The sequence below is a fragment of the Amblyomma maculatum genome, chromosome 7, assembly GCF_055883805.1.
Source record: "Amblyomma maculatum isolate TAMU_Amacu chromosome 7, ASM5588380v1, whole genome shotgun sequence".
Classification (NCBI taxonomy): domain Eukaryota; kingdom Metazoa; phylum Arthropoda; class Arachnida; order Ixodida; family Ixodidae; genus Amblyomma; species Amblyomma maculatum.
Window position 1 is genome coordinate 143,054,716 of NC_139350.1, and position 16,650 is coordinate 143,071,365.

The 16,650-nt window shown below is 44.8% G+C and overlaps 1 pseudogene; it reads right to left on the reverse strand.

The window, feature by feature from the left end:
• The window catches only part of LOC146184897 (aurora kinase C-like), a 36,754-nt pseudogene that overhangs the window by 14,815 nt on the left and 5,289 nt on the right, over window positions 1-16,650 (reverse strand).

Below are 16,650 nucleotides of genomic sequence, written 5' to 3' on the forward strand. Positions count from 1 at the left end.
AATGTTATTAAATATTGCCACAAGTGTTATTCAAGAGAAGCAAAATTTAAACTTCAAACGAACGTTGACTAATGATGTACGCATATGTGGGCCCATCAGGTGTATTTCTAGTGCATCTTCGGCAATTCGCCAGACAAAAGATAAAATTTATGATATTCCTATCGTGAAAAATAAGTCATGAATCAGTGAGTAGAAAACCTGTCATTTCACTGAGATTGAATTCGAGATTAAAAAGGCTTTGCTTGTCCTCAGAAGTGTGTACAACCCTCACAGCGTTTACTGTGTAAACAACACGCTCAGGTAATCGTGCAAATAAATGCCCATAGGTGAGTGAGTGCACTCCTTTGCTAGCGGTGTGGTGGTACGCCCGAAATTATATCCAGAGAGTACGGACAAAGACCATGCTTAACAAATTTGCAGCAAATTTACTAGCCAGCGAGTGCAGCTAAATGATTCCTTATGACCGACAGTAGTGACGCAAATATATGCACGCTCAATTATATAGCTTTTGTAGTAAACGGGGATATAGCGAACTTATTAAAGAAATGTCTCCAGTCAACACTCTTTTTCGGTCAGGGCCGCTCCCAAAATAGTTGGCTGCCACAGTTGTGATGCCACATCCGGGAAATGTCACGCCTGCCTACTTCCCAAGGCATTTTTTCCCAATGTATGCACTCCGAGGTGAGGGGAAACGTGTGCTTACGACCAGCTACTCTTCTCTTGAGAATGTTCCACACGTGGTCACGAGATCCAAGCTGACTTGAGACATGTGTGCATTCAATGAAGCTGGGATTGGAACGCTGTATGTGACCTTTGGAGTGGGTTTTAGAATGTCTCAAAGCAGTACCCATATACAGACAAGGACTCCGCAAGTACTAGAGGTAGTGTACCTGAAGCAATCATGTACAGTCGGTATTCTTCTAGCTTTCAGTTCCTTGCTGAGGGCGAATTTTCTGGAAGTTTACTGGTAGCTACCACCCGTGTTCCAAACCTTACTGTTTTGGCTGATATATTCTCTGATTTCTGCTTGCTTCTCCCGCAGCTGGAATCTTTTATTCCAAAGGTAAATTCTTGTTCCCGCTAAAATAGGCTCATGAATTGACATGCTGTGCTGAACGATTCGTTTCATACAATTACAGCTATTCTTGATGACTCAGTTTAAACTTTACAGATAATTGATTTCAAAACCGGGAGAGACACGTCAGTGCTGACTGCGCAAGTGGATTGCACAATAAGGCGGACATAATCATGTAATACTGTGAAATTTAATACGATTAAATCATAATTCGCAATAATATTTACGTTTCATTTCATGGCAAAATAACATAATGCCAAATCAAGGACCGCTGATATCGGAGGCGAATTCTGCTCTTAATTATATTCAGAAGTGCATATTTGAGATGGTTTTGTCTCGTTATAACATAACATCGCAGCGCGGGTTACCGTTGCCGAAGTGAAGCTCCCTTCTTCGTGATGTACACCAGCGCAATGTGTATAGCATACATACAAAATGCGAGGGACGCCTTTTTATTATTGTTGATGCGGAAAAGACAACTCTACCAGCCTTCAATTAAGTATTTTCTTGTTCGTTGTTTCCAGCAACATTGTTGACTGCAGAACATTACTTGCAATGCCTCAGTTCTCAAGGCCTTGACATTCGCAGCGCCACCTTGCTCCGTAAAATTAAAACAAGGGTTTTTTGGTTATAGTAGTTACCTGTCAAATTATTGATTGACCAGTATCAGATGCACAATGTCCGTATTGATGTGCAATCCACTTATGCTATTGCGCTGACCCAGGTAGCACAGAATGTGGGGCCCCAGTAGGTCCGTTGTAGGTAAATGGGGCTGGGGCAACCATCATAAAACCTGCAGCGGTCCCCGATGGGGCAAATGTGGGCAAGCCCCATCTGGGCTTGCCCCGTTCCTCCTCAATGTGTCCCATAGCTGCGTTTCTTGGGCTAATGCAGAGCACATTCCTGCATCCAGACCACAAGGGTCCGTTGCCGGATATTTGAGGGCAATCCAACCTAAATGTGGGCTTTTTATGGGAAAGCCCTCATAGATCCGAAATGAGGCCGCCCCCATTAAATCATTGTGGGACCAACATCGGCCGTAGTGGGGCAAGAAAATGGACATGCCCACATGCTGCCCCAATCGGCCCCTTGTAGGTTACTTGAGGGCAGGTGAAATATGAATAAGGGCTCAATTTGGGCAAGCCCTCGTGAAGCCCAAATGCGGCAGCCTTAGCTAAACCGCTTTAGGTCCCACATAGGCTGTAATGGGGCTGGAAGGCGGGCGTGCCCGCATGGTACCAAAATCGGTCCTTTGTGGGGACTTTGAAGGCCCGTGCAACAGCAGGTGGGCTCTAGGTTCAAAAACAACGTCCAGCCCAATTGGGGCTGCCCACATAAAACTGCTTTTTATCCCACATGGGCCGTAATGGGGCTGGAAGGCGGGAGGGCCCACATGATACCAAAATTGATCCCTTGTGGGTAATTTGAAGGCACGTGCAACAGCAAGTGGGCTTTAGGTTCAAAACCAACATCCAGCCCAATTGGGGCTGCCCACACAAAACCGCTGTAGGTCCCACATCAGCCGTAATGGGGCTAGAAGGCGTGCGTGCAATTGCGTAATCATTGTTTCCAACCTTTATTTGCATTAGATGTTGCCCTAAATTACTATTATAGATGATTTGTATAACAGTTGTTGCCATGTTTAGTCGATTAGAATTTTACATGGCTCTAGTTCTCGCGCTCATGCAAATCGCGCTACAAATACTAAAACAAACTGATTGCTAACTGTTGCTCCTAATGTGATTGCTGTGGATAGCCTGCAACACTCTGCACAAAACTACTGCTCAGAGCACACATCTCCATAGCCTGAATAAGATGCTGATGAAGTCATTTAGGCTAGATTAATGTTAAGAATTCTTGTAAAATTTATTATTGTGGCTCTTTAGAAAGGGCAGACATGCATAAAATAATTACTTAATTATGTGCATAAATAATGATTGGGAAAACTTGGACAAGGGTTTCCCATCAATTTCCTACGTCGGACCCCTATGAGAATAATGTGGAAAAGCCCAAGTGCGGCTTGCGCTATAGAGCCCGCATCGGTCCTATGTCATTATCTTAGGGGCTAACCGAAATAAAAAAAAATAAATGTTCATCCAGAGCGGTATCCCGAATCTGTCCAAAGTAGGACCATCGTGGGAAGTTGGCGGGATGTGCCCTTTTGGCAATGCGGGAAAAATGGGGGCAGCCCCGCAAGGGCTGCCTGCATCGGTCCCTAGTGGGTCCCATCGGGGCTTAGCCGACAGCCCCCTTCATGCCTACGTCGGCCCCTCTTGCAGCACCCACATTGAGCCCACCGGGACTGACTTGCATTGCCTACATTGGACCCACCAGGGGCCCCCCTTCATAGCCCACTTTGTGCTACCTGGGGACGTATATCTCCTAGGTACTAAATATTATTTAAATCGTAAAAAACACCCTCTTTAAACCCCCCCCCCCCCTTCCACCCCTTTCATAATGCAAAAACTAGTGTCACAAAACGTTAAGTGGACCTAAGGCTATCGCGGAACCTTGCCAAGCCATTCCGCATGTTTGCTCAATATTTTTCAGCCATTCACTAATCATGTTGGCAATTTGTAATTGGCCACTCAGTAATATACATCACTTTATGCTAACGGTTTATGTTATTTTTCACTCCATTTCATATTTCTTTTCGAATGAAACGTAATTCTGTGAGCGTCAAGAAGGGACCCTCCTCGTCCCATTCGAATATATCCTTGAAAACCAAAACCCTAAGGCAGCTGCTAAAGTTAAGGTGAGAAAAACTATATACATACAATGCTACGTGTGCATGTGTGCGTTCGCGTACTGTACCCCAGACTCACGACATCTTTATCGCAACATTCTACAACAGAATTACCACGCTGCTGTTAACGACTCATAGGAATCAGCCTCATGATTTGTGAACATGACGAGGGAACTTTTTACCTAACATTAAAAACAGTGCCTGGGAAAAGTGGCATTACAGAGACGTGATGCGGGCTATCAGTACAATAAAAGGTGGGGTAGTGCACTCACAGTAGCCACTTCCTTGTCAGTTAGGCGTTCCTCTTCAATGATCTTTTCAAACACCGATCCATTGGGGGCAAATTCCAGTATTAGGAACACCCTGGTGTCATCGTGGAACCAGTTGAAAAGGCACAGTATGTTAGGGTGCCTGCGATAGGTTGGACAAAGTAGCCGCTGAGCATATTTGTGAACAGTGGCGGTGTACAACACAATACTGCATGGCACGGGTCGTTTGTACCGAAAACTGCATACAGTATGTTGCGCAAATGGAAGTCCTTTTATCATACAATTAAACATTTTTGTTTTAATTTATAGTATTACCAATCTGGTGCGTGTAAACTCGAATAATATTGAGTGCGGCGAAATTGAAATTAAACAGTAACCAGAAAATGGAATACAAAAGGCACTCACAACTGATCTGACACAGAAAACGAGAGAACAAAAATGGGCTCTTAGCAAGCGTTTTTACTTTGGCAAGCTCATGAGGGCCTTCAGGAGTGTTTGACGCAGGATTTCTCGCGTAAGAAACAACGATCACGCAACCAATGGGCCTGGCTATCTCGCTGGCGCTGACTCATTGCATTATCGAGGAAGGACCACGCAAATTTAAATATAGGCAACCACAGTGACACGCAGAACTATGACTTCCCTGGTTTCTTAAAGGAAAGTTGGATAGTTTTAAGGGAATCCAACACGATTTCAACACGTGCAGATTAGCACTTGTAGGTAAACCGTAATTTTTTTTCTGTAGCATATACATTGGAAGTGGCGTTAGAGCCCATTATTGCTGAAATAATATGCAGGCTTCGCACAGAACCTGACTATTGCAGAGAAGCTGGTAATCGCGTAAACATTTGTGCGAGTTAAGATCATCGCATCTTTCGCTTGCGCTTTGCTGGGCGCATTTTGGTCGGTCTAAGGAGGCTTTAGAAGCACTAGTTTCCTTCATTAGAGCGGTCGCTTGCGAGACGCAAATGCATCGCTTCAGTGAATACGTCATTCATGGCTTTCATCTGCTGCTGCGCGCTGCTAACAAAACTGAACGCCGCAGCACAATAATATGACAATGACCTGGCCATTCTAAATGCTATGACAAAACACCATGTCTCGCATTCTTTGCACTTCAGCTTCGCACATAGGACTCCTTTAAACTCGTAGAAGTTTAAAAATTTCTTGAAAGCATTTTACCCGAACTCAGACATTTTCTGCACACTAATGGCCGACCTGCATGGACTGAAAAACTTTAGAATATCTGGACAACTTCACCCGGCGACGTCTCCGATGGACGAACGGCGCGAAGAAATGTTGCTCGTGCCCGATATAGACTGGTCAGATATTTTCGTCCGGCGCCCGCTGCTTCGCCCCGTCCGATCTACGTAATCCAATCAGCGCAAAGAAATGGTTCTTGTAGCTCCGCCCTCTACAGTGGCCGCCGCCACCGGCCGGCTTCGTTCTGTTGCGAGTACATTCTTGCAAATATCGTGAAACGAAGCATTTCTTATGGAATGAATGGACACGTTTCTGATGGAGCATAGTCAAATGTAGGATCGAAGCTAGCACGTGTCCTTGCAGCGGGCGGCGCTTGGCTTGAAAAAACTTCCGATGCCGAGCGCCAGGGCGGTGACTTCTCAGGTGAAGTGTATGCAAGTGGTCCCTTCCTGCATGATTCAGTGACTAGCTTATTTTAATGCAAACGGCGTATAAAATCCCTACAGTTACTGTTCTCTCGTCGGTTGCGATGCGGAAGCATTTACAAGATTCCAATACGAGTAAATATGCACCGGCGGTCTACACTGTCATGCCTAGTGGCAGGATTTCTTCACCCGTTGCTGCCGCGGTAGTGGGCACGAGCAAGGTTAAAACCAAGAGAGGTGTACAATACCACTGATATGTCTTGTAAGGTTTAAGGGAAGAAAAAGCTTACGACGAATATAAAAACAAACTCTTGTGACAAGAGCCAAGAAAGTAGTGACCGCTACCCGAAGCAGATCACTGTGTACGTGCTATCCCTTAGTGTGCTGTAGCCGTTTCTTTTACATCTGGGAGCACGGGCGGTACAGTGCTTCAGTGTGCTAGTCTTGGGAGCGGCAATCTACGGACGGCTTCACACTGCGCGCTTCGCCCGACGACGGCACGCCAGCGGAATTTCCTCCTTGGAGGATCGTGCAAAGATTTCGCGGCAGCGCTCCGTGCTCGATTTTTCTCCGGGAGGATTTCGGAGGGACAGTTCGCCCCTTGGAGCTGGCTTTAAGGTGCTACATTATTGTAAATATACGACGTGAGTAGCCGGACAGAGTGCGCCCTTTGCCTACCGTGATTTTATGGTGTGATTATATGAAAAAAAAAGTTCATTATTTATTTTGAACTTGATGGTAAACTGTTATGCGTAGAGATTGAACTCAAGTAGTCACTAGGGATATATAGGAATTCAAGGACACACTAGGGATATATAAAACGAAGTAAATTTTGTTTTCGCCGCCTTTTTGTTTTTGGTGGTTGGTTCGCCGACCAATCCCCTTTTTATGTTTTTTTTTCATGGAATATTCAACTGCCCGGCTCAAGCACAGGGAAAAGGTAAGTACTTTTTTATGCACCCCAAGCTTACATGACGCCTATGAATAAGGGCATATATAAGTTAATCTGTACTGGAACCCTTAGTTGCCATCTCAGAACGAAGAAGTGCATGGATAATCATATTTTAAAGGCGAAAACAAAACAAATAAGAAACGGGAAAAAGTCAGCAGCACAAACAAGTGAAACTGAACAAAAAGCACGAAGTCGCTCAAAAATACTCAAATTTGGAAGAAAAGCATGCCAGGGTCATATTAACGACCACATTAACGTTTGTGAACTGACGCAAAATAAAAAGATTCCCCAGATATCGCGACTTTTTATCAACGCTTTCTCATCGCGTTCTGCTAATCAGCGCTACTGAACGCTTTTTTGACGGATATCTTTCCAGGGGAGTCGAAGAACCTTCGGATGGATGTTTATGCTGAACCCTTTCGAGGACTCTCACCATTCGTTCGTTCCTTCCTTCAGGGCTTCCCTCAGGTCGCGGTCTAGGTGTCAGAAGAATTCTTGGTGCTGGCAGTGCCACTAACAAGGATAGCCCGTAAGGAAGGGATAAGCTGTGCGGAACAATACACACCACTACGCGGGTTGTTCGAAGCTAAACTAACAGTGCCTTCATGACAACCGAAAAGCGAACAAGCTCACCTCAGCTGGCCATGAATCTCGATCTCTCGAACCAGCTGTGCTTCCAGGTTTGCATCCTGCACAGACGCCTTGACCATGATCTGCACGCGCAAAGTTGAAGATATAGAACAATTCAAGCGGGGGAAGTAGGCGTTGAAAAGCTACGCGGCAGCAAGCGACCTGCAGTGAAGCTTGTTGTGCCGCCGTAACACGGAGCCATCGAAAGAGAAGCAAGCAGTTTTCGGTTAACCCGTAGGAATGTGGCTCGATACCCGTGCATCAGGTTTCCCAACTAGGCGCATTCCTCCGTAGTGCAGCTCCGCGCCGACTGCTGTTACCTATGGAGATCAGCTCCCGGGCTCTCTCTTAGCCTCGAGTGGCAACCGTTGGCTAACCACGCAGCATCGGGAGCACCGAGACAGCTGATGTTTTCAGTCAAATGTGCACCTGCAATCTTCAACAACGTGGTGTCTGGCTTATCACAGCTCATTCCGCTAACGGCATTACTAATTAGTTGCGCAGTTCAACGACTGCAGCGCTACGCAGACCTTTCAGGATACCTGCATACTATTGTCTGTAAGACAACGGGTCTTGACAATAGCACAAAGTTCTGACTTTACAGAGACTATTTATGCAGGACGCTACAGCTTTCAAAACTCTTCAGCATGACCTTCTAGTCAAAAGGCACCTTAGCGTAAAGCAACGGAAACGACAAAGAACACTTAGTAGCGCAGACGCTCATTTTTGTTGAAATTTAGTAACTATTGGGCAACGGTACATTACTGCATCATGCGCGCAATACTTATGGTTAAAATAGCGGCTTCGAAACTGAGCGTACACAAGGCTTAACGGTACGCTAAAGTCACAAAGTACAAAACGTACAATAAGAGTACATTTTTGTTATTTTCATAATTAGTAACCAGCGCACAGTAATGAAAAACGGTAACCAAAGTTACAAATAGAAGCGCTCGCCGCGAATACAAATATTTCATCAGGCAGACATTATTTCTGCCTGATTGTCGAACTCCATAACGTATGGCATAAAGGTTAAATGTTATCTAAGTAGTACTGTTCCCTATTGGACAATGGGATTGTAGTCTACAAAACGGCGATGCTTTGATAGTAAAGTTGTACTTGCCATCTCACATGCGCATCTAGACGGTGACTGAATATCCGTGATCCGAGTTTTTCTGACTACATAAATTTTCTCTAATCTCTCCGGTTCGCGCATAAAAGTGGTAAAGAATTAAATTGTTTCGTGTTGCATAATACCAGATTGGATTCTATTACCACAACGTTGAAAGTATCTATAACGGGTAAGTACTTGGCAGCGCTCTGCTGAGTATGATGTATACATTTTATTCCTGAATCCGCCAATCAGTTACTCAAATATGTCAGTACTCTTCGCCAACCACAAGTCACATAAGCATGCAGTCATTCTGTACATTCGTCGCATATTGCACGGCCCCGGGGAGACTGGCAGAGATGTCGCATGATTTTTTCTCTCTCGGCGAATTCACGAACGTGTGCTCGGTAAATAAAAAGAGAAGAAAGCTGGGGGCGTATGCAACCCAGACATTTGTTCTATGAAACATTCGCACATCATGTGCCGTCATTTGGTTATCTTGCATATGATATTGTTGTCGGGCTGGAATATGTACAGCTTTGGTCAAACGTGTGGAGCCCAGAAAGACGGTTTCTGAGCCGTGTAGTGACGCTGATTTAGCATAAGTGGATGCCGTTCCCATTGGACAGGGTCGAACAAAAAGATCTATTTACATCGAGAAATTCGGAACACTGGCAATGCATTACAAGCCGCACGAAGTGGCTCAGAAGCGGGCACTCTGAGCTTTACACTTAAAGAAAGACTGTACATGGGACAGGTAGGCCGTTGTTAACACACTCGACTAAAAAAAAATTTCGGCTGATTTAGCAAATCGGCCAAATGTCATGTTTCACTTTGCTTTCAGCTCAATGCCATAGGGTTACAAAATAAAGCTTCAAGCAACGATCGGCGGAATCGGAGGTGGCAGTAAACGTGAGTGGCAGCGGACCATGAAATTCTGCGACTGCTATACGCACCTTAGGAGACCAATGCGATAGCGATGCGTGTTTGAACGTAATCGTCACCACCGAGAATTCAACAAGGCGGGTGCATCACCTTCTTTTCCAGCAGATAATTTCACGAATACGAGATGGGAGATAGCAGATCAGCAAACAATTGTGCGTGCACTGGAGTGAGTACAGTGGCGAGGAGACACCACGTTCCACGAATCGGATCTGCGCACGCAGCTTCATTGGCCGACTCTTTATTGCCCATCTGTAGTTGTGAAGTAGGCAGCTGGAATGCGCTATTTGTCCATATCTCGGTGGTGACGATCGAATGCGCATGGATGGAAGTTGATGAAGATGACGGCATGCAATGCACACTAAGGCAGAGTGGCTGTTAAATACGTGGGATGATTGGCTGCTGCAATAGCTATAAGGTTCTGCAATTACTTCCCCACAAGCAGTTTTTTTTTCGAATCTAATGCGACGTATATTTATTCCGGTAAGACTAAAAGTAGGGGCTTCACACAGAGCTCCTGGGTTCGCGATTTACCCGCTGAGGAAATGTTTTCGCAATAAAAACATGATATGCCCAAGGCAGCGGCTTTGCGCTTCTTTCCTCCATTGCGGAGGTGTTACTGCGTGGCGCAGCTCAATAACTTCAGTGGCCTTTCTTTCCTCTGTAATGCCCTTGGCATTGGAAGCAAAAAAAAGTATTAGGTGTTGTCCTAGCTATCAAAAAAGCAACCTCGCTTTGGTAATTCATTATCATCAGCCTGGATATATCTCAGCGGGGAAAATTCGTCTCCCTTATCCATCCAATTAACCCAGCCCTGCGCTAGCCGCACCTACATGATCCTCGTAGACTCCCTAATCTCATCAGCCCACCTAACTTTCCGCGCGCGCCGCCCCCTCCTATCTTGCCTCCTCAAGGACATCTCCTACCCGTGGCCACTTCCTTTAATTCTGAAAAAAATGTTATGGTATCTTCGGCTGACGGCACTCGTGGAGTTTTGTGTGAACTCCTGCATAGCCTCCAAGACCCTTAACTATCTCGGAGGCTATGCTACGTTCCTACAAACGGTGTGTTGAGCTAGTGCTGACCATAGACGCCGGTGAATGCTGCAAAATGTTGCGATTGTGGCGGTGTTGGTTTGTCAGGCTCTACAGCAGTGCTCCACGAGTGCCGTCAGCTGAAGACACCATTAGTAACCTGCATTTGTTCAGTGACACACTCTGCACGCGTTTGGACTCTTAGCGTGACAACCACAATGTCCGTTCCGTAGGTCTCTGCGTTGCCCTCATTTTAAGTTCAACACTTTTCGTTAGCCTCTACCTTGTTGCCCCTTTAGTGACCACCGGCGCGATACAGCTGTTATTTACCTGCGTCTTCAATGATACTGGTAAGCTGGCATTTATAATCTTAGAATATTTGCCAAATGCGCCCCATCTCAGTCTTATTCTCCTAATTATTTTCCGTAACTAAGGCTACTGCCTACCCTAAGTACGCGAATTCTTTTACCGATTGCAGGATCTCAACACCCATTCTAAACTGTTCTTTTGGAGGTTGTTAAACACTACTGTAGTCTTCTCCATGTTAATCATTAGGCCCAACATTCTGCTTTTCGTGCATAAGTGATCATTCACACTTCACAATTCTTCCTCTGAATTGTTTAGCAACATGATGTGATCAGCAAATCGCATATTACTGAGGCACTCTCCATCAAACATCATCCCTAACTGTTATCAGTAGGGCTCTCTGAATAGTTCCTCTAAGCAAGTGGTGAAAAGTACTGAAATCTCCTTACCTAACCCCCTTCCTTATAAGTATTTTATTTCTTTGAGTGTGAATGACAACGGTCGCTGTGCATCCACTACTTTCCCGTATGTTCTCATATGGCTCATCTGCACCTTCAATTCGTTACTCCTGCGTTACTGATGCACTTTTGAAGAAGTTAAATGCTTTCTCGTAATCTATGAATGCTATGTAAGGCGCCGTATATATTCAGAGAGTCTTTTTTCTGTCACCTGTTTGATAGTCTCTATTTGATCGATCGTTCGATTAAGATGATGGTAGCATTCTTCTAACATTCCGGTATCTCGATATCATAAAGCATTGCGCATAAAGGATGGTCAGATGGGTCAGAATTATCTCTTCACTGTCTTTCACAAATTCCGTTACTTCGTCATCCCAACATAATTATTCCAAGGAACAACTGATCCCTGTGTACTATCCCTACTCATGTTATCATCCTGATGAAGTTATTTCCTGTATAGAACTGGGAGAACTCCTCGCCTACTTTGACTACCTTATCAATGTTGCCAAAGACAATGTCCGCTACAGCTGATTTTTGCTCATGCGTACTTTCCTCTTCACCTGTTTTAGGCTACCGCCGTTGCTTCTAGGATGCTCAGTTCTCTCAGTCCTATACTTGCTTACGTCGAAAATTTTACGCTTATTAATTACTTTTGATTTCTCTGTGTATTTTATCTTCTCTGTTGTGAGCTTTCACGCTCTGGAGTTTCTTTGTAACATCTGTCGTCTCCATAAATAGTGGAATACGGAAAGCGTCGTATCTAGCTTTAAGCAATTTATTTTTCAGTATAATTTGATATACGTTTCTTTGCTTGCACCAATATTATATTGGCTTCGTACATCGTCTTATATCATTCGTTGGTCAGATTGAACTACTCCAATTATGAAGCGCACTCGCAAGGAAGCCTACCGTCTAATGGCTGCCGCTGATTGGACGTCAAGCAAGGTAGCAGACGAGAAATGTTCTAACAGAGTCGCAGGTAATTACGTCTCTAAGCGTGTCACATGGCTTAAGACGCTTGGATACACGTGCATTGAGCCTCCAGACATGTACTCTTTTCCATTCAATTTGCAAACTCCGCCAAAGGCTAGTTCGTATAGCATTGTTTGGAGTGCTTTCACGTTCTGACGGAATCTTACAGACACGTACAAGAACATTTGGCGTGACTGCATCTGGCGTTTTCGTAGAAAAACTCTCGGACGTCTCTGGGCCCTAATAAAAATTTTAAACAGCTGCTGTACGGTAAGCCCTCAACCCTAAAAGCAGACGATGTGTCCAGTGCTGTACCAAGATTATTACCTACCAGGGCTATCATATTCCCGCTGTAATCTGAATCCTTGTGGCAAGCTGCAAGTCTGATTGTATGGTTGCCCTTCCTCAAAACTGCATTGCTGTTTTTAATTTGGTGACGACTAACATCAAGCGCTTGAATTTATATATATAGGGCAATAGAGATATGTGGCGCTGCAAAGACAGGAGATTACTTGTCTTTACAAAGAACGCTCGCGAGCTGCCTACCGCGAAGCGAGATATGATGATGCAAACGCCACATGTTCTGGTTGAGCAGAGTGTGTAGGTCTATTTTAATGTGAAAGCCTTTAATGTCTAAACGTTGTCGACACAAAGCTGTCAGCAGAGGTGTCACGGATTCGAGAGTGACAGTTAAAAATAAATTAGTAAATCTTGTCTCAACCCGGAATCGAACCTCCCTTCCTTGCCTCTACAGCCGAGCGCTTCACCACTGCGCCACGCCTCGGATCGTAAAACGCTTTTCATAATTTTCCTTGTCTACTGTGAGGATGATAGCGGGATTTCGCGAGTGACAGATACTGCGCCTTCCCTTTACTGTAAACGAATTATAAAACGCCGGTGAACTTTGCTGCGTTCAATGAAATGCTGGTTGTGTTCGGCAAGGGGCGCGCGATGTACCGTCACGACAGGTCATGACGTCACCAGGCGATTCATCCACGTACGAAGCTGACCCCGCCGGGCGTCCGGTCCAGGCGTCCGTGCGGCGCCTTTCATTTGCCGCTTCTTCGAACATCGCACGACACAACAAACAGACCCAGATGTCCAGGAGGCGTTAGTACAGCAGGCATCAGCGGCATTTGAAATTGATTTTACGGATAGAAAAGGCCCAGTATCTGTCAAAATTCTCAGCGGCCACACGTACCACGCTGTAAAGAATGGGAGGAAGTGGGAGTGAAAGAAGAGGGAGAGATAGAGGTGCCGTAGTGGAGGACTACGATCCACCACGCTATCAGGACTTTCGCCTCATCGCACTTTAGTAGACCAAAGTGCCCTCTAGAATTCTTGTTGATAAAAAAAAAAACATAACCTCAAAGCATTCTTTGTGCACTCATTCTCTGCAGATGAAGCAGCTGTGATTGATCATGAATCGAAATTTCCGGTCACGAAGGCCCATTTGTGCCAAAAAATAGAACACCGAAGAGCAACATTATTCCGTAAAATACAGTCTAGTGCTGGTAGGTTGAACTAAAGAAAGCTCAAAGATTTGTCCGAATCAACCGCAGTTCAAACTGAAGAGCTCAATCATAAGAAAGCGCTGACATGCTGCGTGGAGACAGTGATCGTATGAGTCCCCTCATGACACTAGAGGCAGGGCACGGGTCGACATGTTGAGGTCTGACTAAGAAATGTCCACTTCACAGCCCGCTCGGAATAACGGCTATACAAGATCGTGCAATAAAACTATCCGGCATCGTCGTTAATTTCGGGCGAGTTTTGCTCTAACTCAGCGTTATTTAGAATCAATCCACACAATTCACTAAACAAGCAGCACGAACAAAGAAATGGGGCCCAAATCATTCTCTCGGCCTGTTTCACTTAACCTCCCTCCGCGGGAGCGACCATCGGCCTGCTCGGGCAGCTGATGAGTTCACCGCAGTTCAAGGTAGGCCAGCCTTTGCCGTTATTTTTAAGAACCAGTGAATTCCGGTGCTCTGAAACCATATGCTGGCTGTCGTGTGCATGAGAGCATATACCGCGTGATTTTGTATAGCGCTTAGATTTTTATTTTAGAATCCGTTAGGGAAACGTCGTAGTTGTACATGCGGATTCAACAACAAAACGATGTTATATCCGTGATGCAGTATTACGATTGTCTGTTTTGTTCTCTGAAACAATTATATTTAAACCTTCGCATAAAATACAGCAATCGTTCGTTAATTGTAGATTGTTAAGCGTCCATTCATTATACTGCATTTCGCAGTTCATACCACCTTGCTGCACAACCAGTCTGTACAAGCCGCCAAACCTATCGCTGTCTTTTTAAATACTGTTCTGCAACATAGAAAGTTTACTCCGCATAAATGAGGCCACCGAGCAGCCGCTGATGCCGCATGTAAGGGCATCTAAGAACGCATAATTGAACCATGCGGATGCAATGACTTGTTGTGCGAATAAAATGCGCTCTACAAAAGCGCAATGTTCGAAACACCAATTTCATATACTGATCGTATGCTTTCTCAGTACCGACCTTCAGGGCTACCAGGTAGCCGGTGTTTCTCTCCCTAGCTAAGTAAACTTCTCCAAATCCTCCACTTCCTAGAAGTTTTCCCTTCTCGAAGTTTGCGAGGCGCCACACTGTCACGTCCTCTTCAGCCCTGAAATGCGAAAACAATGAAAAAAAACTTTTCTATTATGACAGTCACAACACAAGACTCCGGAAGTAAAAAGTGCACGAATTGAATGCTCCTCTAAGGTAAGCTCGAATTGGCACGCATGTCAACAACAAAAAAAAAATGCACCGTACATGCTGGCGGCAGTTAGCCCTCACCAGCTTATGTGTGTCCTTTTGAGCGGTCGTTGGAAAAATGCCACAGTAAACTAAATTTACAGCGCGGCTTGTGATCGTTTGATCACATTTAATGCGCTCCGAAAAAGAAAATGTTACACAATGTTCATTATGGCTTTTTTGACACCAAAACACTATTGCTTCCCCGGCTATGTGTAGTCTTGGTCAAAAGCCACAAGGCTGAACGTTTTTTCTCTCGGTCTCGAAATGAAGCCGCCACGGTGCCAATAAAGAATAAAAGCCCGGGAAATGCTATGAGACAGTTTCTTGCAGTGATAATAAATCATCTCGGAGCATTCTAAAGGACGTTTGAGCTTTAATGATTAAATGACGTTTCCATTTTACGGCTAAGACGAAAATCCATTGGCTTCAGGACTTTTTACCAAGACTACGTTTCCCATCATCGTCAGCTTACCTTCCCACACTGCAGGAGAACGGTCGCTCCTTCCAGTTGACTATGTCAGCTGCAACAAACTCCACCCATGAAAACTTCCCATTCTCCGTCAAACTCTGCCACCCCCTGTTAAGTGTGATCCTGTTAGAATCTACTTGGTTGCTCTCAAACGGTTATTTCGCTTTCACATTACTTAGCTTCTCCATGGCCATGACCATGGAGACCTCTATGATTTTTTATGGATGGTCCATGGCCAGCCTACTGAAAAAATTGTATAAGGCAATAACCTCACATATTCTCACACAATCTCACTGAATTCACATAAGAAATTCCATACAAGTCTCATATAATTGCATAAGGTCTCATAGTTTCTTGTACATTATCATGAACGATAATTTATGATAATGATGTGCACCGTGTGATGGTCTATGCGATTAGATGAGATTTTATGAGGTTATTTCCCCGTAGAACTTTTGGTTTTTCAGTAGGGCACTTCCGGATTTCTGTTTAGATGCTACCGACTCGAGATCTTTCTTTGACTTTAACGGTTTTCACCTGTATCTCTTTCACCTATTACTTCCTTTGATTACATTTATGCGCTGTCCTCACTTCAAGTCCAACCCTTTCCGTTAGTCTCCCATTTGCGCCATAGTGTAGTACTAATATAGGATACTGTTGTTATATAGTTTACTCTTGGGGAACAGAGACAAACTGGTTTTCATCCCCTGCGTGTGTCTGCCAAGTCCACCCCATTCCATTGTAAGTTACCAATTGTTATTGCATTCACGTGGTCCAGATTGTCGGTCACTACGTGTACTAACTATATCTATTCCTTTACCGCTACCAGTGCTTCACTGCGTAGTGTAAAGTTACGCTCCGATCCGATATTGTAGAAATTGAAGTTACATTTCTTCGACCTAATATTTAAACCCAGCGTTCTGCTTTGTCTCATTAGGACCAAGCTAGGTCACCCTTTGCAAAGCTTTGTCTGAGTTAAAATTGATGCGTTGTTATTGGCAAATCATGTGCCTCCGAAATTAATAAAAATCCCGATCATGCCATTCCTTTTCTCTAATACACTCAAACGTGCTGGATAGCCGAGGCTTCGCCAGAGTGCTGTGACAGTCGACTTTGAGGATGGCTTCCCCCAATGCCTAAATGTAAGCGGAGGAGCATAAAAAGAAAAGCAACGACAATCTACTAAAGCGAAAACATCGAGCGTGGGGGCCTGGCTGTCAGTGACGTGAAGAAAATGCTAAAATAGGCAGTCAGCTGTCACGGCGGCTTCTTC